The following is a 22,447-nucleotide window of genomic DNA, read 5'->3' as shown; positions in this document are numbered from 1 at the left end:
AAGGAAAGGTTTCAAATAAGACAGCATTAAAAAATAAAAGTTTAGTAGCATGCTTTGTAAGATTATTATCAGAAAATAGAAAAATAGTAAAAAAAGGAGATTTAATGCATGCGACAATGGAGGCCGTGGAATCATTTTCGAGGGAAAATCCTTTAAATCTGAAATTCCTGCCTCACATATGAAATTTTGTTTGGCAATTGTTTTGCTAAGCAGTGATAGCCGAGTGGTATAAGTTGACACCTCCCACGCCAGTGGTCGCAGGTTCGAACCCGAGGCAACACACCAATGACTTTTCGAAGTTATGTGTGTATTAGAAATAATTATCATATGCTCCAACGGTGAAGGAAAACATCGTGAGGAAACCTTGCATGCCTAAAAATTTGTTTAAAACATTTATTGAGGGCATGCAAAGTCCCCAACCCGCACTTGGCCAGCGTGGTGGACTCAAGGCCTAACCCCTCCCTCATTACGGGAGGAGACCCTTGCCCAGCAGTGGGACATTAATGGGTTATTATTACTTAATTGTTTTGCTAAAAGTTTAGTTTACGTACTTAACCTACAATTTATTTTTATATTTAATTTATCATGTCTTAATGCTGAATTACTGCAAATACCGGACACGTTACCAAACTCCAGACTGTAATTTATACTGTATACTATTTTAAAACCTTAAACAAGGAAAGAGGCAATAGACTCGCCTCCTATTACATGAGACTAACATTGTTAAAGGTCAAATGTTTTATTTTTTACCACCTTTCAGTTTCTGCATCACCCCGAGGTAGACTGGTAGAAAATGGCATTAAGTCCGCTTATATACACCTATGTATATGAAGTTTAAAATAAATATATATTTCATACACCTCTGCCCACATTTTCACAGTGTAATATTATGTCTGCATATTTTATCAATTAAATATTCGAACCCGCTACCTCTTACTCCTTGGGCCACACAACAAACTCACACAAGGTAACCGTTGTATAAAATTCATGAACATCCGAGTTTCTGGGCTTAAAGCCGTGGGCGTGGGCAACATGGGCAACGTGGGCAACCGATGCCCAAAGATTTATACTAATTATCAACATATCTTATGAAATACTGAGATTTTTTGTATTTTTTATTTATTTAAAGTATAACGCTTGTTAATGTAGAAAGTGGCTTAGTTAACAACAGCCGCGCGTGTCGACCCGAGGTTAAGCCATGCTTGCTGAGGTTGGTGTATGGATGGGTGACCATGTTATATCGATTGCCTCCGTGTTTCGGAAGGAAAGTTAAATTCTGAGTCCCGGCTGTAATTTTCAAAGATTTTTGAACGTCGTTAACAGTAGTTAGAAGCTTGAAAGTCTGACAACCAGTCTTCCTGAAGTATCGTGTTATTCAGGTAACTGTGTTGTGGAGGTCAGGTAGACAGTCGCTGCATGTAAAATACTGGTATTCAGCTGCATCCGGTGAGACTGGAAGCCGACTACAACATAGTTGGAAGAAAAGCTAGCTTGATGATGATCTGTGTACACCTTTTTAGGAAGTTAAAAAATCCTGAATAGTTTTTTTTATCATGACTTCTACCAAATATCCTTATTACGTACTAGCTGACCCGCGCAACTTCGCTTGCGTCACATAAGAGAGAATGGGTCAAATATTTCCCCGTTTTTGTAACATTTTTTACTGATACTCTGCTCCTGCTGGTCGTAGCGTGATGTTGTATAGCCTATAGCCTTCCTCAATAAATAAGCTATGCAACAGTAAAATATTTTTTCAATTCGCACCAGTAGTTCCCGAGATTAGCGCGTTCAAACAAACAAACTCTTCAGCTTTATAATATTAGTATAGATTTTTCGGAAGTTCTTATATCAAGTGGAGATCATCTGATAACATAAAAGGTTTCTAATGATCGTTTTTACACAGCTAAGGTAAAGTTAATGAGCCGGAAGGGTAGTTTTTTCAGCCACTGAAAGCAGTGATATCCGAGTGGTTTAACCGTCCCACGTAAGTGTCTGATAGTTCGAATCCAATACATTATTTTTCTAAGTGATGTGTGTATTATTAGTTCGGGGAAAAGTCTTTTCGCATTATAGTATGTATGAACTCGTAATAAAATCTTTTCTCTACACAAAAAAGCTCGATATTTGGGTACCTCACGAGCTCACTGAAAGAAACCTAATGAACCGTATACTCATTTGTGATTCTAGCCAAATAGATTTTATTACGAGTTCATACATACTATAATGCGAAAAGACTTTTTCCCCGACCTAATAAAAATAATGATCACTTGTTGTAACGGTGAATAATAACATCGTGATGCAACCTTGCATGCCTGAGAGTTCTTTACAACAGTTCTTGAAGGTATGCAAAGTTCCCTACCCGCAATTGGCCAGCGTGGTGGACTCAAGGCCTAACCCCTCCCTCAGTACGGGAGGAGACTCTTGCCCAGCAGTGGGACAGTAATAGGTCATTATTTTTTTTTAATTGGATGGACTTATTTAAACTGATGATGTAATAAACATATAAAATGCAGACGACTTAAAAACCTCCTTTTTTTGTAAAGTCGGATAAATTTATAATTTATAATTAAATTGCCTCACACGCTGAATGTCTCTGACATCTATTTGAGATCAAAAAACCAACTCCCGAGCCCGGAGGGTGAAATTTTATGGAAAAAAATACAATTAAAAATTCTCTTTTTCGATTGTTTCTTTTGTTAAATCGTTTAAATACAAATAATCTCCATTTGAAAATCTGGCTGATATGGATGTGAATAAGGCAAGGCAAGTTTGTAAGGGTCATACCAAGTGGCTTTCTTTGTGTGTGTGGTGGGCTCAAGGCCTAACACCTCCTTCATTATGGGAGGAGACCCTTGCCCAGCAGTGGGACAGTAAAGGGTTGTATATTATGTATCTCTATTTTGACTGACTCCGTAGCGCAGTGATTAAGTTTACCACACGGCTACCATTGCGTCTAGAGGTCGTGGGTTCGATTCCCACACGGAACAATTATTTGTGCGATCCACAAACAATTGTTTCGGGTCTGGTTGTGCGTTTTGTCCGTTGTTTGTATGTTTGTAAAAGCCCCCGCGACACAAGAGCAATTCTTAGTGCGGGAGTTGTCTTTTTTTTTACTAAATTCTACCTAAAGGTAGGATGTGTAGCCATTTATCCGCGTTTAATTTTAGTCTTCAGAAAAGATGTGAACACAAGATTATCTCCTACATGGCTATATTAAAAACTGTTTGCGTAGATTGTTTCTGTGTTTAATAATACTGAAAGTAGAAGGATGTATGGAGCGTCGACAAAAAATCCTACTAATATTATACACTAGCGGCTCACCCCGGCTTCGTGTTCTTTCCTGTTTAAACAGTTATTATACCAATAATCCTTTACTACTTCTACACATTAAATTTTCCTCTTGAATCACTCTATCTATAAAAAAATGCATCAAAATGCGTTGCGTAGTTTTAAAGATGTAAGAATACATACATACATACATACAGACATAGGAACAGACGTGGCAAGCGACTTTGCTTTATAATATGTAGTGATGCGAAAGTTTGTGAGTATGTACAATGTACATGTATTATGTTTGATTCTCTTTGACGAGACAACCCTCAAAGATTACTCTGAGTTCCGTGTCTCAGAGAGCATATGACGTGCCGCCGTCGGTCCTGAGCCTGACCTCTTACTGGTCGTGTCAGTTATCCGTCACACTGTACTATAGGAGTGAATGAAATATAGAGACTACCTGAGTATTGTGCTCACACTTGTACACTATAAGGAAAGTCTTGCACCGTTAGCCAGTTTCAATTAAACTGACTTTGTATCAAGTTATCGGCTAGGAGGACATTAATTAAGGTTATATTAATTTATTTACTTAAATACCGTAGTACAGTGTATAAAACTAAATTATTTTAAGCCAAAACCCCCTATTTAGCCCTATGCCCGCAACTGGCTCCGTTTACAATAATATTGTGTTCGTTCGCTCAAATACGACCAGTTTTTACATCGTTAGCCAATTAGCGGGTTAAATAACTAGTACTGACCTAAATCGACTTCAACGCCGCGTAGTGAGAGAAATTGGAACTATATTTCATAACCTAACAAGTTCACTTTAAAGCAAAATGTGCGATGAAACATTTGATGACATGAAAAATAAATATTTTGAACAACTCACACACGGTCATTTGATTACAAACTAAGCAGAGCTTGTGCTATGGTAACCGATTCTATACTAATATTATAAAGCTGAAGAGTTTGTTTGTTTGAACGCGCTAATCTCAGGAACTACTGGTCCGATTTGAAAAATTCTTTCAGCTACATATCATCACGCTACGATCTATAGGAGCAGAGTACTCGTACCAGTGAAAAATGTTACAAAAACGTAGAAAATTTTGACTTATTCTCTCTTATGTGACGCAAACGAAGTTGCGGGGGTCAGCTAGTAGTTCTATATGAGAAGACGCTATTAGAGGATAAGAGGAATAGATTATCGGATAATATATTGGAGGCGCTCACAGCCAGTCTTATCAGCTCATGCCTGCAGCTAATAAAGTCAAAGTCAAAGTCAAATACTTATGCTTTATTTCATAAATTTCAGGGTCAGCTAGTACTAAAAGGGATGGTGTAGTTATAAACCTATCTTTGTTTTGCTATCTCTACAAATGTATTAGGAACTTTTTATATATTTTTATTAGCAAGTATCCAGTTCGAGGGCTCAGGAACAATATTGTTTGGCTTATAACTTGATTTAATATAATACATACATATGTACATAAAATCACGCCTGTTTCACATAGAGGTAGGCAGAGAACAAAAAGCTCGATGGATACGATCCATACAAACTTGTTCACTCATTTATCATATAAATAAATAAAAAATAAAATTAACCCGTTAATGTCCTACTGCTGGGCAAGGGTTTCTTCGCACTAAGGCCTTGAGGCCAACTGCGGTTTGGGGACTTCGCATACCTTCAAGAACTGTCCTAACGAATTCTCAGGCATGCAAGGTTGCATCACGATGTTTTCCTTCACCGTTGGAATAAGTGATAATTAAATTTATTTCTAATACACACATAACTTGAAAAAGTCATTGGTGTGTTGCCTCGGGTTCGAACCGTCGATCATTTGCGTGGAAGATACCAACTTATAATAAGTTTTTAAGACTATAGTGTAAGACCTTTCACCTGAATTCAAACCCTCTTAAGAAATCTATACTAATATTATAAAGCTGAAGAGTTTGTTACTTTTAACGCGCTAATCTCAGGAACTACTCGTTCGAATTGAAAATATATTTTTGTGTTGAATAGACCATTTATCGAGGAAGGCTTTAGGCTATATAACACCATGCTTCGGCCATTAGGAGCAGAGTAGCAACGAAAAATGTCACAAAAACGGGCAATTATGACCCATTCTCTCTTATGTGGTGCAAGTGAAGTTGCTCGGGTCAGCTTGTATTCGATAAAACTGCAGTGTTCTTCAATTTCGATGACAGTACAATAATATAGAACGCTGACCATATCTGCACATACTCGAAGCTTCTCAAGTACCGTTTTATTTTGGCTAAGGGCGATTTTATCTACAACATCAGCCGCTGGCTATGCCCGCAAAAAATATCATCTAAACTAATAATGATAAATATTGGACAACTCACACACGGTCATTTGATTGCGAACTAAGCAGAGCTTTACTATGGTAACCAAATGACTGATAAACAGACGCTTATAGCCACTTGCGCTCACCGGTGGACAAACGATCTATGGGTTAAGCAAACCTCGCCGCGGTCAGTAAATAGATGGGTGACCGCATAGTGGTATTTGAACTGGGCGTCTCCGTCGGAGGGCACGTAAAAATTCGTTTCCGGTTGTTGTCTATTAAGATAACAGTGGTTAAGCGTTGGAAAGAAACGTGCGAGTCACAAATAATATTTCGTGTCTGGTTGTACTTTGTGTCTGTTGTTTGTATGTTTGTAAAAGTCCCCGCGATACAAGAGCAACAATTAGTGCGGGAGGTTTCTTTAAAAAAATAAATAAAGCAGAAATAAAAATGTGTGTGATACAATAATTGACGAATTGCAAACCTCCTTTTTTGAAGTCGGATGAAAGTAGTACTTATAAGATTTCGAAGGATATATTTTCAATTAACTTTTTCAATATCAAACCAATACTGTAAATAGGAAATTGCATAGATTCTAGTTTTTAACTTACTCTATAAAGAGAGCCACAAATCTAGATACTGGGAACTCTGCCAATACCCATTTTGGCTAGCGTGATGGATTCTTATTTATTTCTTACTGAGATGAGTTGAACATTTTACTTCTGATTACAAAGATTTTATATTTTAAATTGATATTTTTTGATTTTCAAACTTTAAGAAACGAGGCACGTTAAATTGTGGGTCCTGGCTGTCATTATCCAAGATCTTTGTGTCAGTCGTTAACAGTAGTCAGAAGCTTGAAAGTCTGGCAACCAGTCTTGTGAGTATCGTGTTATAACCCAAGTATCTGTGTTGTGGAAGTCAGATAGACAGTCGCTCTATGTAAAATACTAGTATTCAGCTGCATCCGGTGTGAATGGAAGTCGACTCCAACATAGTTGGAAGAAAGATCGTGCTACAAGTATGCCTGAGAGTTCTTTAAAACAGTTATTTAACTGTGTGAAAAGTTCCCAACCCACACTAGGCCAGATTAGCAGACTCAATGTATAACCCCTCCCTCATTACGGGAGGAGACCCTTGCCCAGCAGTGGGACATTAAAGAGAGAGGGCAAGGCCTTTAGTCCACCACGCCAGCCAAGTGCAGGTTGGGGACTTTGCATACCTACAAGAACTGTTCTAAAGAACTCTACAAATATATTAATCAAATAATAATACAGTAATAACATCGGGATGAAACCTTGCAAGCTTAAATTAATGAATTATAAAAGAAACTCTTTTTTATGTTAAATAATAACCTAATACATTTATTATATACCATTCACAATACAGTACTATCAATTAACAAAAAGCAACACAAATTTTCAATGAAAAGAAATTTAGTTCCAAATTTTCCCGGTAGATGGAGTTATTCTCAGTCTTTTTTCATCAAACAAGTTTTTCAAAATGTCTTTTTTTGACAGATATGTATCTGCCAGCCCCTATAGGAATTATACCGTGATGATTAGTTAGTTAGTACGAGTGGCCTTTACAGTTCTGCTTATACCCTCGCAGAAAACGCAATGGGCAGTGATTCTCAAAGATTTTTTGTAGGTTACAATTTTATGTTGAAATGTGGGTTCGTTTGTTTGTTTATATGTTAATTTGGCTGAATATAAGCGTCCATCTTTAAATTGTTATTACAACGTGATGAGGTATATAGTCAGTTGCGCTCACCGGTCGGTAAACGGTCTGTGAGTTAAGCAAACCTTGGCGCGGTCATTTCGTAGATGGGTGACCGCATAGTGGTATTTGAGCTGCGCGTCTCCGTGCTTTGGAGGGCACGTAAAAAGTCGGTCCCGGTTGTAGTCAATTAAGATAACAGTCGTTAAGCCACGTCAAAGGACTTCGGGCTTGAACAACTTTGACACTAGGTTGACCACTAACCATACGATAAGAAGAAGAGTAAATATTCCAAGTGATGTATTATAAATAATGATTACGTGATATAACGGGAAGGAAAATAAATTTCATGTATGTGACGGCTGAAAGTTGTGACTGTCAAAATGATGTATATTATCAATTTATAATTAGGTGGGTAGTTGCCTGGGTTTACGAAAACATATTTAACTTGTACTCGTAAAAGGTTCATCTAAAATGCTCAGCCTATGTAGAAATTGTAATTATTACAGACTTAAACATTTTCTTAGGCACTCATTTGATGTCAACAAAAATAAGATACTATGACGACAATACACCGTATTTCTATATTAAGAGAACTTATTACTATTTACAAAACACGTTACAAGACTATGATCTGCTATTGAGAAATATTCTAAAATAAATTAGAAAAATACTACTTCGGCCGACCCGGGAATCGAAAACGAATCCTCATGCTCAGCAGTCAGATACACTACATACTGCTACACTACTTTATACATACATGAATAAATCACGCCTAATTCCCGTCGGGGTAGGCAGGGACCAATGTCGAAAGTAAAATACATCAAAAATTATTGACATAGCTTTGAAAACACGCAAATCCACGAACCACTTTGACAAACTCAGTAAATCGATCAAAGTAAAAAAAAATAATATTTAATTTGCTTCACAGTTGAGAAACACGGTTTGTCGAAGCCAAATTTCGCTTAAGCACGGCTGAACTACAAGTGCGAGAGGGACGCAAGATATACGAGAGTGAAAGAGTAAGCACTACAGTTGTAAGCTACGCCCAATCAATGCATACAGGGCCTTAGTCTGCAGGCAGTGTTTCGACGGACTCTCGCAAAGACGGTACCGTATCGTGTAACCCGGGAAAATAATAAAAAAATCATCAAAAATAATATAAAATAATACATAAATCGATAATTTATTTAATAAACGATCCATTAAAAATAAATTTTGACAGTTAATTTGACGTTTTCAAACGATTTTTCGACTTTCAATTCGGAGAACAAAAGAGCGCGGATGGATTGTGGCTTTTTTTTTAAATTGCGTGGAAAAAAGGCATTGGAAATAGTCTTTTGAGGCTGGTGGTTGATAAAATAAATATATTTTGTGACGGTTTTTCGGGTAATTTTGTGGGGAAATGCTCTTTTTGTAGGGAATGGTGGAAATCCTTTGTTCGGCATGCACCAGGCGCAGTAAGGTAACAACTACTATCAATTCCAAACCAGTAGCCATCTTGGATTCTGCTTTTGTTTTTTTTTTAACAGGATATTCGAATTACGAAATTTAACATTCGATTATTCTTTAAATGTGATGTGAATATTATTTTTTTGTAAGTGATTGTGATTTTTTTTGTAAAATATACAGGTTGTTTTTTTTTTTGGATTCTTGTTTTATTTTCGCTTCGCTTTGTGTGTCTTTTAGATATAAGTGTATTAATTAGGTACATAATTTTATAGTAATTTTAATACATTTAAGTAATATAATTACATTTTTTTACTAGAAAAATAGCAAAATAGAGTAAAAATAAATTATGTTATAATACCAGCGTCCATTTTGCGAATTCTAAAGCCTTCATGTTTGGCTACAATATTAACTAGACAGCGTGTCTTTAAATGCAAATTTCATAGCAAACGACACAGCAATATTAATAGCTTTCCTATTCTTTAACTACCGTAATAAATAACTATTTATGAATCTAAAAACAATTATATGAAATCAATTTATTTAACAACTAACGCAAGGGCCCGGTTTCGTCCGGGACTAGTACTATTCTATCTCATTGACTCCAATCCCGTGGGAATTTCAATCCTATCGATCCCATCACTAACAAACATTAAAAAATAATCCAATTTAGTTTATTTGGTCAAAAGTTATGGGTATACATACATTTTGGTAATTAATTCAACTACATAGTATAAAGCAAAGTCGCTTCCCGCGTCTGTCCGTATGTCTGTATGTATGTATGCTTACATCTTTATAACTACGCAACGGATTTTGATGCAGTTTTCTTTAATAGATAGGGTGATTCAATAGGGAACGTTTATGGGTAAAAGTTGTAAAGGTTTTGTAGTAAAATCACTGTTTAAGCCGGGCGCAGCCGGGGCGGGTTGTTAGTACATTTAGGTATATATGTAGATAGATGATAGACAAGCTTAGGTGACCATCTTATACCTATCGAGTTCCTCCCTGTTTCAGGCACGTTAAATTGTGGGTCCCGGCTGTCATTTTCGAAGATCTTTGACAGTCGTTAACAGTAGTCAGAAGCTTGAAAGTCTGACAAGTCAGATAGGCAGTCTCTCCATGTAAAATACTGGTATTCAGCTGCATCCGGTGAGACTGGAAGCCGACTCCAACATAGTTTGGAACAAAGGCTAAGCGAATATATATATATAAACAAGCTTTTCTCCGTATAAGTGGAATTTTAACACACCAATGACTTTTACAAGTGATGTGTATATCTAAATATATATAACTCAAAGGTGACTGACTGACATAGTGATCTATCAACGCACAGTACAAACCACTGGACGGATCGAGCTGACATTTGGCATGCAGGTAGATGTTATGACGTAGTCATCCGCTAAGAAAGGATTTTGATCAATTCTACCCAAAGGAGGTAAAATAGGGGATGAAAGTTTGCATGAAAATTATGTCCTAAGTCACAAACCACGCAAAACGAAGTCGCGGGCAAAAGTATTTAGAAATAAACCACTTGTTATAACGGTGAAGGAAAACATCATGAGCGATGACATGTGTGAGAGTTGTTTAAACAGTTGTTGAAGTAATGTAAAGTGTCACTTGATCACTGTGTTGGACGCGCCCATAGCCAGTTGCGCTCACCGGTCGGTAAACGATCTGTGGGTTAAGCAAACCTGGGCGCGGTCATTACATATATGGGTGACCGAACTGTGGTATTTGAACTGGACATCTATGTAGAGGGCACGTAAAATCGGTCCCGGTTGATGTCTATAAAGATAACAGTCGTTAAGCCACGTCTAAGGCATTCGGCTTGAACAACTTTGACACTAGGTTGACCACAAACCATACGATAAAGACATGATGTTGCCTAAAATTACTTATTATTACATTATTTATTTATACAATCATAAAAAACCGCCTTCATAGTAAAATATTGAAAAACGTGATGATATTATCAATGCATACAAAGCAACTCATTTTTAAGAATATCTCGAAAACTGCTCTTCAAATCTGAATCAAATTTGAATAAAGTTTTATATTAGTTAAATATCAACTAAGAAACAAAAGATCTACAAAGTATCATACAAAATTACTTTCGAGTGTAAATCCTACACACTTGGAGCTATGACATACAAAACACTGACACCTTACCCACTGAGTATGACAATAAAACTCAACGGTAAACGATCAGTGTGTTAACTTGTACATTACATAGATGTAGGTGCAGTGTTTGAGCTGAGCGTCTCCGTGATACAAGTCACGCTTGTTGTTTAACATAACAACAGTTCACCACAAACACTTCGCCTATTTTGACACTAGGTTGACTACTAGCCATAATAATATGAAAGAAGTACCTAAATTGATTAACGTGCCGCAATAACCGTAGCGCCGTGTGTGTCGAATCCCACCCGGGGCAAATATTTGTGTGATGAGCACGAGTATCTGTTCTGAGCCTGGTTGTTAATGTATCTATATAAGTATGTATTTACAAGTATATAAGTATGTTTATCAGTTATCTGGTTACAGTACAAGCTGTGCTTAGTTTGAAATCAAATGACCGTGTGTGAGTTGTCCAATGATATTTAATTTAACTAGCGTGATATTATGTTTGTGTGTATGTCATTTTGTCACATAGACTGCGAATAAAACGTACCTTTAATACTAAAAGGGCGTATGTATAAAGGATGTTCACTGGACTGCAGCCTTTTTAATACTAAAAGGTTATAGTCACATGTTTTTACGGCATTTTTATAAAGCATGGTTAAGCTTTTAGTAAAGGGGAAATAAAGCCAGCTTTTGTAATAACCAGGCTTAATATTAGGACATAATATAACAACTGCTAATATAAAAAGCTGTAAGTGTATACTAGAAGCCGCCCGCGACTTCGTCGGCGTGAAAACCCGGGATATAGAGCCTATGTTGTGTTATTCTGGGTCTTCAGCTACCTACATACCAAATTTTATGGTAATTGGTTCCGTAGTATTTGCGTAAAATAGTAACAAACATCTATATAAACATTCTTACTAACTTTCGCATTTATAATATTAGTAGGATTAGAAATAATTATCACTTGTTACAACGGTGAAGGAAAACATCGTGATGCAACCTTGCATGCCTGAGAGTTCTTTAGAACAGTTCTTGAAGGTATGCAAAGTCCCTAACCTGAAACTGGCCAGCGTGGTGGAATCAAGGCCTAGCCTCTCCCTCATTACAAGAGGAGACCCTTGCCCAGTGGGACATTAATGAGTTATATTTAATTATTTGAATATATGTAGGTTTAAAGTCATGACACGAAAATCAAACTCACGCCAGGACTTGCGCTGCAGCCACGCATGCGCAAAATTAACTACCAACTAGAGCATTAATTAATTAAAACGTAATTTATCAATCAACGTATTTGAACAAATTACTGTTCTGTATGACAAGATGTATGGATGTGAATGTAGCAAGGGAAGTTGTGCTCACCGGTCGGTAAACGATCTGTGGGTTAAGCAACCGTTGGCGCGGTCATTCTTTAGATGGGTGACCGCATAGTGGTATTTGAACTGAACGTCTCCGTGCTTCGGAAGGCACGTAAAAAGTCGGTCCCGGTTGTTGTCAATTAAGATAACAGTCGTAAAGCCATGTCAAAGGCCTTCAGGCGGCTTGAACAACTTTGACACTAGGTTGATCACTAACCATACGATAGATAGATGGAAGGATGAGAATGAATAAGACCTTTAAAGTGGTTATTTTTTAAGTAGAATTTGAGCTGAGCGTTTTAGCCATAAAATACGTTCCTGGTTAGTCAACAAAGGCTTCAACAACTTTGACACTAGATTGACTACTAACCATACAAAAAATTATAAAAATGTACATTAGTAACTGGCTACAAGTATGACTATACGATGTACAGCAATTATATCCAAGGCTAGAACAGGTTTGACACTAGGTTGACCAATAACCATACGAAAGAAATTAAAAAATCTTTCTAATGTTTCAAAAGTCTACGGCTGCTACGAAATGCTACAAGCTCTACGAAGCGCTACGACGTCTGCTACGATTTCCGTAGCAACGTGCTACGATCTTGATTCAATCTATCGACGACGGGAAACAAAATTTATTGGTTTCCAATATTTCTTCATTTTGTTCTAATATTATAAATTTATTATGAAAATTTATCAGACTAGAACAATTTTTTGTGAATTTATTCGTCGTATAGTTGTCAACTTAGTGTCTTTGTTCAAGCCCGAAAGGCCTTTGACGTGGCTTAACGACTGTTATCTTGGTAGGAAAAAAAGGGACTGACTTTTTACGTGTCTACGGATCCACTCAGTTCAAATACCACTATGCGGTCACCCATCTATAGTATGACCACGGTTGCTAAATTCAAACGAAACATTTGAACATTTATCGAATTCACCGATCAGTGCAACTGGCTATGAAAAATAGAATTTGGCTGCCTCCTTTGCGCAGTGGTTAAGGTCACCACTTGCCATTGGGTTAAAATGTCGTGGGTTTGACTACCACACAATGCAAGTAATTGTGCGATCCACAAATAGTTGCTTCATGTCTGGTTATACTTTGTGTCCGTTGTTTGTATATTTGTAAAAGTCTCCGGGACACGTGAGAATTTCTTACAGCGGGAGTTGTCTTTTCATTCCTGAAAACTAGTGTTAAAGTCCCTTTTCTGTTCATATAGTGGTGGTGGCCGCGGGTATCGATCTCGGAGGTTAAGCCACGCTTGCCGAGGTTGTTCTGTAGATGGGTGACCATCTCATACATATGGAGTTACTCCGTGTTTCGGAAGGCACGTTAAATTGTGGGTCCCGGCTGCCAATTTCGAAGATCTTTGACAGTCGTTAACAGTAGTCAGAAGCTTGACAGTCTGACAACCAGTCTTACCGAAGGGTATCGTGTTAAATCCCAGGTAACTGTGTTGTGGAGGTCAGATAGACAGTCTCTGCATAAAATACTGGTATTCAGCTGCATCCGGTGGGACCGGCTGACTCCAACATAGCTTGGAAGAAAGGCTAAGCTGATATTAAACTAGTGTTAAAGTCCCTTTTCAGTCGTATACTAGTGGTTTCAGAAACACGACAGAGCCAAACTCGATACACATTAATGCATTCGACCTAGATTTTTAATGGAGCGCTTTGAAAGCCAAACGAAACGCGGATTATTGAAGCCGCTCGCGAGTTTAGGTTTGCGCTAACACGCCCGTAGAAATGTTGCGGAAATTCCCATACGCGGAATATCCGCATCGTTTGTTTGTCGTATGGTTAGTGGTCAACCTAGTGTCAAAGTTGTTCAAGCAAGGCCTTTGATGTGGCTTAACGACTGTTATCTTAGTAGACAACAACCGGGACCGACTTTTTACGTGCATTCTGAAGCGCGGAAACGCCCAGCTCAAATACCACTATGCGGTCACGCATCTAAGGAATGACCGCGGCAAGGTTTGCTTAACCCAGAGATCGTTTACCGACTGGTGAGCGCAACTGGTTATGGCTATTATAAGTCGGTTAAATATAACAAATTATTCTTTCACTATAATACTTTTAACAAAATTCATTATTTGATAAAATAACCCAGTTTTATGCTAGTAAATGTGTGCTTGGGGAATTGACCAGACAGCTCGACCTTGTCTCTTTGTCGCGTCATACTAATAATTAACCCATTACTGTCCCACTGCTGGGCAAAAGTCTCCTGCCGGAACGACACTACGACAGTACAGACACACACTGTCACGTGCATACATAGTTGACAGTCGGTGTGTGTGCGGACACACGCGCGGTACAAGCGGAGCTGTGCTGTTACACACAGTGTCTGTACATATGTACAGTGCGTGTGCGTGTCAGACACTATGACAGTACAGACACACACTGTCACGTGCATACATAGTTGACAGTCGGTGTGTGTGCGGACACACGCGCGGTACAAGCGGAGCTGTGCTGTTACACACAGTGTCTGTACATATGTACAGTGCGTGTGCGTGTCAGACACTATGACAGTACAGACACACACTGTCACGTGCATACATAGTTGACAGTCGGCGTCTGTGCGGACACACGCGCGGTACAAGCGGCGCTGTGCTGTTACACACAGTGTCTGTACATATGTACAGTGCGTGTGCGTGTCAGACACTATGACAGTACAGACACACACTGTCACGTGCATACATAGTTGACAGTCGGTGTGTGTGCGGACACACGCGCGGTACAAGCGGAGCTGTGCTGTTACACACAGTGTCTGTACATATGTACAGTGCGTGTGCGTGTCAGACACTATGACAGTACAGACACACACTGTCACGTGCATACATAGTTGACAGTCGGCGTCTGTGCGGACACACGCGCGGTACAAGCGGCGCTGTGCTGTTACACACAGTGTCTGTACATATGTACAGTGCGTGTGCGTGTCAGACACTATGACAGTACAGACACACACTGTCACGTGCATACATAGTTGACAGTCGGTGTGTGTGCGGACACACGCGCGGTACAAGCGGAGCTGTGCTGTTACACACAGTGTCTGTACATATGTACAGTGCGTGTGCGTGTCAGACACTATGACAGTACAGACACACACTGTCACGTGCATACATAGTTGACAGTCGGTGTGTGTGCGGACACACGCGCGGTACAAGCGGAGCTGTGCTGTTACACACAGTGTCTGTACATATGTACAGTGCGTGTGCGTGTCAGACACTATGACAGTACAGACACACACTGTCACGTGCATACATAGTTGACAGTCGGTGTGTGTGCGGACACACGCGCGGTACAAGCGGCGCTGTGCTGTTACACACAGTGTCTGTACATATGTACAGTGCGTGTGCGTGTCAGACACTATGACAGTACAGACACACACTGTCACGTGCATACATAGTTGACAGTCGGTGTGTGTGCGGACACACGCGCGGTACAAGCGGCGCTGTGCTGTTACACACAGTGTCTGTACATATGTACAGTGCGTGTGCGTGTCAGACACTATGACAGTACAGACACACACTGTCACGTGCATACATAGTTGACAGTCGGTGTGTGTGCGGACACACGCGCGGTACAAGCGGCGCTGTGCTGTTACACACAGTGTCTGTACATACATATATGAGTTTTTCTAACATCACAAATTTCTCAGCGACTCTTTATTGAATGTTCATCTGACGGTTACGACAAAATGGCCGCCAGCCAATTGTCAAACGTCCGAGTGTGGCGCCAAAACTCGCTGTAAAATATGATTTAACTGTTGGCACTTAGATATAATAATAGCAACATGACCTCCGCGGCTTTCGTCCTTGAAACGCATTTATCGGATCATCACGCAATTGGAATATCTTTAGACTTCGGACAGTGCACTAATAATGTAAACAAACACGGTGGAAATAGTGTGAAGGAAGTGATATGTGATAAAACTGTTATACAAAAGTTCGACAATTACGACTGGATGCAATTACTTTCAATTGACTGTCCTATGGTGTTATATCAAAAGTTATTTACGGTGTTCGATAATATATATAAAGACAGTACTATTTTGGTGCCGGTAAACAATAAACGACATACACAGCCGTGGGTTGACAGATATTTGTTCAATATGTTAAAACGAAGAGATTATTTATTTAGAATTTGGAAACAGTCTCCCAGGGATATGAATAAACGATTAGATTATACGAGATTCAGAAATAAGGTTAATAAACTAGTGAATGAAGCTAAACATAAATATAGGCAATCGGAAATACAAAAGTGTAACGGTGATTACCGAAAGATATGGGCAAATATAAATTCATGGCTTGGGCGAGATAAAAGTAACTTAGACAGTGTTATTAGTAGATATTTGGGTCAACAAGAAAATATGAAAACCATCTGCACAAATTTTACCAGAACATTTACTAATGAGATAAAAAATATTAAACATAATTGTAATTCAACATTCTTAGAGAGGTCGTCATATGTTAATCCTAGTCTAGTCAGTTTTAGATATAAAAAAGTTAACTCAGCAGATATAGAGAAAGTGATTAATGCATTGTCTACAGAAAAAGCTCCGGGAATTGATAAAATAAGAGTGCAGGATATTAAATACTTAAATAAAAAATTAAGCCCAATAGTTGCGCACTTTATTAACATGTGTATGAGTCAAGCTGTCTACCCGGATCAATTAAAATACGCAATTATCCGACCTCTGTACAAGGGTGGAAGTCATCTAGAATATGTAAACTATAGACCGATCGCAATACTGTCAGTACTAGATAAAATTGTAGAAAAAATTATTGTAGGCCAGGTTAATCAGTTTTTAGAGTGTAACAGCATATTATCGGACGCGCAGCATGGATTCAGGAAGGGTCGCAGCACGGTCACAGCACTTACTCGGTTTGCGGACAGTATCAACGAGAGTCTTAATTCAGGCAAACAAGTTTTAGCTCTTTTTATAGACTATAAAAAAGCATTTGATACGTTGGACTACGATGTATTGCTACAGGCAATGGATGAGTGCGGCATACGTGGGCCCACAAACGACTGGTTCAGGAACTATCTCACTAACAGAAAGATTTGTACTGTGATCGATGGAACCGCGGGAGAAGAGGCTCTCGTTGATATGGGTGTGCCAACCGGGTCGGTGTTTGGACCAGTAGGTTATATAATGCACGTAAATAGTGTGTGTAACGTTGTTAAAAAATGTCGTGTTTACATGTATGCCGATGACATGTGCCTACTGTTTGCATCTAAAGATCTCTCTGAAGCTCAAGTGAACATACAAAAAGACTTCGAGAGAGTCACACAGTGGGCACATGACAACGGTATTATATTGAATGTAGCGAAGACTAAGTGTATGCACATATACTCGCCCTACAACCAGCGTGCTAAGTCCGTCAGTAAATGCGATTTGTCAATAGTTGGACACACTTATCATTGTCTGCATGAGAATAAAATAAACTGTAAGTGTAGTAGTATACAATTAGTAGACACATTCACTTATTTAGGATTGGCTATTGATAAGAATTTTAACTGGAAATCACATGTCAGTAATGTATGCAATAGACTTAGATCAGTGGTAAGTAAATTCTATGCCCTGAAACATGTGGTTAACACACAAACATTAAAGATGATATATTATGCCCTCGCTGACTCAATACTTAGTTATGGTCTTAGTATATATGGGAGGACATTTATTTCATATTTAAGAGAAATAAAATGTATACAAACTAGCTTAATTAAATCTCTGGTCAGTAAAAATGTCAAAACCTTGTGTAACAATCAATATGAACTATTGTATCCCATTATTAAAATATTACCAATAGATCTAAAAGTTAACTTTTTAATTGCAATAGAACACTATTATACAGACGAATATAAAATAAAAAAAGATAACCCATATAAAACTAGATCTGTCAGGGAGGGAAAGTTAGTCGTACCAAAAATTATTAATTACTATGGAGAGAGATTGTCTGAATATATAGTTCCTAAATTATTTAATAACTTTGAACTGCTCAGAGCAGAACCTAGGTTAAGTAAAGATTGTATAAAAACAAAGCTCAGGGACTTATTGCTAGGTAATAAAGACGTCACTATAAGTGAAGTTCATGGCCGTGAGCAAACGATAGTAAGAGAAAGAAAGCTTTGATTGTAATGTTTGTTTAGTTGTAACTATAATATTTAGATAAGTATAAGAACTTTATTAATTTTTCCATTTTTAAACATAATGCATGCATACATGTACATAATAATATAATGTAAACGAGCGTATCTCGCCAACAAGCTGTGTAGCTTGGCGAGGAGAATACATGCAAAACAATATTTTGTATTTTATATGAATAAATGACTTAAAAAAAAAAAAAAAAAAATATATTGAATACGGTTAAAATACTGGCCCTTTTTTAGGCTAAAGATACTAGCCGCAGTATTATTTAGGCTATCAATCAGTAAGTTGTATCAGTAATTGTTTTTTTTTTCATCTATGTAAACGTGATTTTTGGCCCTATTTCAAACAAACTGTGTGAGTGTAAAATATGGTAAAAACTAGTGTTCATATAGAAAGATAAATAAAATAAATAAATGAGTTGTAGTTAATTTTGAACACTGTATGACCGCTAAATCATTAGGAACAAGCTTAGTCAGCTCCACTCACCGGTCGGTAAACGATAAGTGTGTTAGCTTGTACATTACATAGATGTAGGTGCAGTGTTTGAGCTGAGCGTCTTCGTGATACAAGTCACGCTTGTTGTTCAACATAACAACAGTTCACGACAAACACTTCAACCACTTTGACACTAGTCTAACCATACGATAAATAAGCTAGAAACATTAGGCTGATTAAATAAAACGAAATGCCAACTTCTATGGAAGTACCTTTTATAATGAATTCTAAAAAACTTTGAACAAACTTTGCTCCAAGTTTTAGTACAACTGAACAAACTGAGGGAATTCGACAATTTTGGAAACACATTTCGAGGTACTCAGAATTGGTTTTCGTGAGATTAGAAGTCATTTTGTTTTTAGAATAAATCAGTGATTTATATCGTTATGTGTGTATCACTACATAGTATAAAACAAAGTCGCCCATTTTGTCTGTAGTCCCTTCGTATGCATAAAACTTTAAAACTACGCAACGGGTTTTGATGCGGTTTTCACTAATAGAAAGAGTATTTTCTCCGACAGGTTTTTATATATAATTGAAATACATTGAAACTATATTAGCTGAGTTATAGCGATTTATGTCCAAGAAGTCAGAAAGAAAATCTAATTGAAGATTGCATTTGTGCGTGCGCCGCTTATACCGTTGGATACAAGTAAGAACAATGTATAGCAAATACATTGGTCTTTATTAGTTCTACAAAAAAGTCCGCGATGACATATATCCAGCTTTTTTATTTAAGTCACAAAAACTACTTTTCTGTATTAAAAAAACATTTAATTCGTTGGGTGATGTTTAACTGGTGATATAACCAATAATATATATATCCTTATCAAAATAAGTAAGTTCATCATCACGAGCATTTAATTTAGATTATTTTTGCAGTTTACAGTGTGTTATTTAGACATATAGTTTAGGAGATATCACGATATTAGTATTGCGGCACGGTACGGGCCGGCCGCCGCGGCGGGGGAAGTTATTGTGAATTGAAAATTAGTATCCAATATGTGTTGGTGCGTTGACTGTATTTGTCGAAATAGCGGGATACACGCAAACGAAGTTGCGCGGGTCAGCTAGTTAGAAATAATTATCACTTGTTCCAACGGTGAAGGAAAACATCGTGATGCAACCTTGCATGCCTGAGAGTTCTTTAGAACAGTTCTTGAAGCTGTTTTAAGTTCCCAACCTGCGCTTAGCCAGCGTGGTAGACTCAAAGCCTAGCCTCTCCGTCGTCCGGGAGAAGACCCTTGCCCAGAATTGGGACAGAAAAAAACAATTCGTCAACTTAGTAGAGAGTCTTGTATGCAAGGTTCGCGGCTGGAGTTATACAACATACAGAATGTATAACATCAGTGACACGTCTTATACAGCTGACGGTGACCTGTTTAATACAGATACTTTATTATGGAAATAGACAGAATCATTCATTATAATCTAAATAAATCATTCATTCCAAGGCTCTAAGTTGTAAGACTATACGCAGCCAGCCATCTATAGAATTACCGCACTAAAGTAACTTAACCTACAGCTCAATTACCGGTTGGTGAGCACAACTGGCTACGAGCGGCAAATAAATACATAGAATTATTAATTATATAATCTAGATAAATCGTTGATGCTCCACTTACTTGTAGGACTTTAACCGGCTACCCATCTACAAAATGACCGCACTAAAATTGCTTAACCCACGTTTACCGACCAGTAAGCGAAAGCGCTTTTTCGCTAGTTTTAATACAACGTCGCCAGCCTTGACCGCGCGAAATACCTCAATATCCATTATTATTTCTTTCTGTAGTAGGCCGGAGATATTCCGATATTACGACGAATATTCGAACAAAGCCGGAGAAAAGGCATAGTATAGTCTATTGTTCGTTCGGTGAAAGTATGTAGGTCAGAAGGTAGAAATCTATATAGAAAATGAGAATGTCTGTGTGTTTGTTACTTCTTATATTTGTAGACTTTCTTTTTCTTTTCATAGACAACTCCCGCACTAAGAATTGCTCTTGTGTGAGGACTTTTACAAACATACAAACAACGGACACAAAGTACAACCAGACCCGAAACAATTATTTGTGTATCGCACAAATTGTTCCGTGTGGGAATCGAACCCACGACTTCCCGAGGCAATGGTATTGGCGTGGCGACTTAAACCACTGCGCCACGGAGGCACTAAAAGATCTTTACAAACGACAGTTGGGAGTAGTTGGGACCCACAATTTAACGTGCCTTCCAAAACACGGAGGAACTCGTAACAAATAATACGGTCACCCATCCACAGAATAACCTTCGCAAACGTAGCTTACGAAACACGAAAGAACTCGTTATGTATTATACGGTCACTCATCCAACTTCAAACCTCGGGAAGTGTAGCTTGACCTCAGAGCTCGATTTCTGAAGTTTTTGTTACTTAGCCACGAGCTAGAGTATCATTTTCATGGAAAAACCAAATAATTATCCTATTTAACTATTATAAGGAAGGAAAGATACTAAAAAAACAATCTTCTTAGGGCGGGTCTTAACAGACGAAATTTTCTTTTGAGCGGCGCCTTTGTAGTGCCGCCCTTTGATCTTTGCCGCTAAGTTGCTAAATTAACGTTTTCGCTCAGTGTTTAAAAGGTAATAAGAGCGTCTGTAAAAGGGGTAGGCAGACATCTTAAGTCACTATCAAATAATTTATTAATCTGGGGGCACGGAAGTGCCCCCGCAAGTCGAGCAAAAAAAAAGCGGCACGGCCGTAACATCCTTTTCTCGAAGCAATTCGGGCTATTTTTGACACCCCTATAATTTCGTTGTGGATAAAACAAGAAGCCTGGATTTTCAGCAACTAATCAGTCATTGTATAAACACGGTATATTTAAAATTTCAGTCAATTTGAACCAGTAGTTTAAGAATGACAACTTGTTAAAATTTTGAATTTTGTCACTCACTGATTCACTGACTCACTGACTCACTGACTCACCGATCATCAAAAGTCTAAGGTACTTCTAGCAGACTTAGAAGCTTCAAATTTAAAATACAAATAGGGTTTAGTATCTTAATCATGGGAAAAATTAAATATTTTCTAATTTCGGTCCAGTTTTCTAAATACACCAACTGCAACAATAACTTTGTAATCCCATATAAATGTATAACATTACAAGGTTACATTTGCAGTTAATGAATTATTATTACTGTAGAAAATAAAATAAATAGGTACCTACTATATGAAGCATAACGGGAGGGGGTATAGGGTGGGTAAGGGTGTTTAGCGCATGAAACTGAACAACATTCCCATAGGAAAATATGTTGAATTATGAAAAAAAAACGTCTTTCCACACAAATTGGACTTATGTTCGCTCTACAAAAAGAAGTGAGATCCCATCAAAAACATCCTGTAAAAACCTCAAGTCTCGCCGTAAAAAGTTGTGAGATCTATATAATACCAAGTCGATTAATCTATTTAGTCTCTATTTAAAGGACCTTCTGTCTTAAGTTATTACGTATGTTATTATCATGCCATTTAAAAAAAATACCTTTAAACAAATAGATCGACTTGGTCATCGCAAGAAAACACAAATTCGCCATTAACATTTCAG

The 22,447-nt window shown here is 38.0% G+C and overlaps 1 protein-coding gene across 2 annotated transcripts in view; it reads left to right on the top strand.

The window, feature by feature from the left end:
• The window catches only part of LOC142985403 (cytotoxic granule associated RNA binding protein TIA1), a 196,529-nt gene that overhangs the window by 86,286 nt on the left and 87,796 nt on the right, over window positions 1-22,447 (top strand). The window contains exon 1 of one of the 2 annotated variants that reach the window (XM_076133538.1): window positions 8,390-8,408. The exons of the other annotated variant lie outside the window; for it this stretch is intronic. The gene's annotated coding sequence lies outside the window, so the exon portion shown is untranslated. Of the gene's footprint in view, window positions 1-8,389; window positions 8,409-22,447 lie in introns of those variants that run through there. 2 annotated transcript variants of the gene reach the window in all.

Source organism: Anticarsia gemmatalis, chromosome 30, assembly GCF_050436995.1.
Source record: "Anticarsia gemmatalis isolate Benzon Research Colony breed Stoneville strain chromosome 30, ilAntGemm2 primary, whole genome shotgun sequence".
NCBI lineage: Eukaryota > Metazoa > Arthropoda > Insecta > Lepidoptera > Erebidae > Anticarsia > Anticarsia gemmatalis.
The sequence above is the reverse complement of the archived record's forward strand: the minus strand, read 5'-3'. Positions and strand labels throughout refer to the sequence as shown.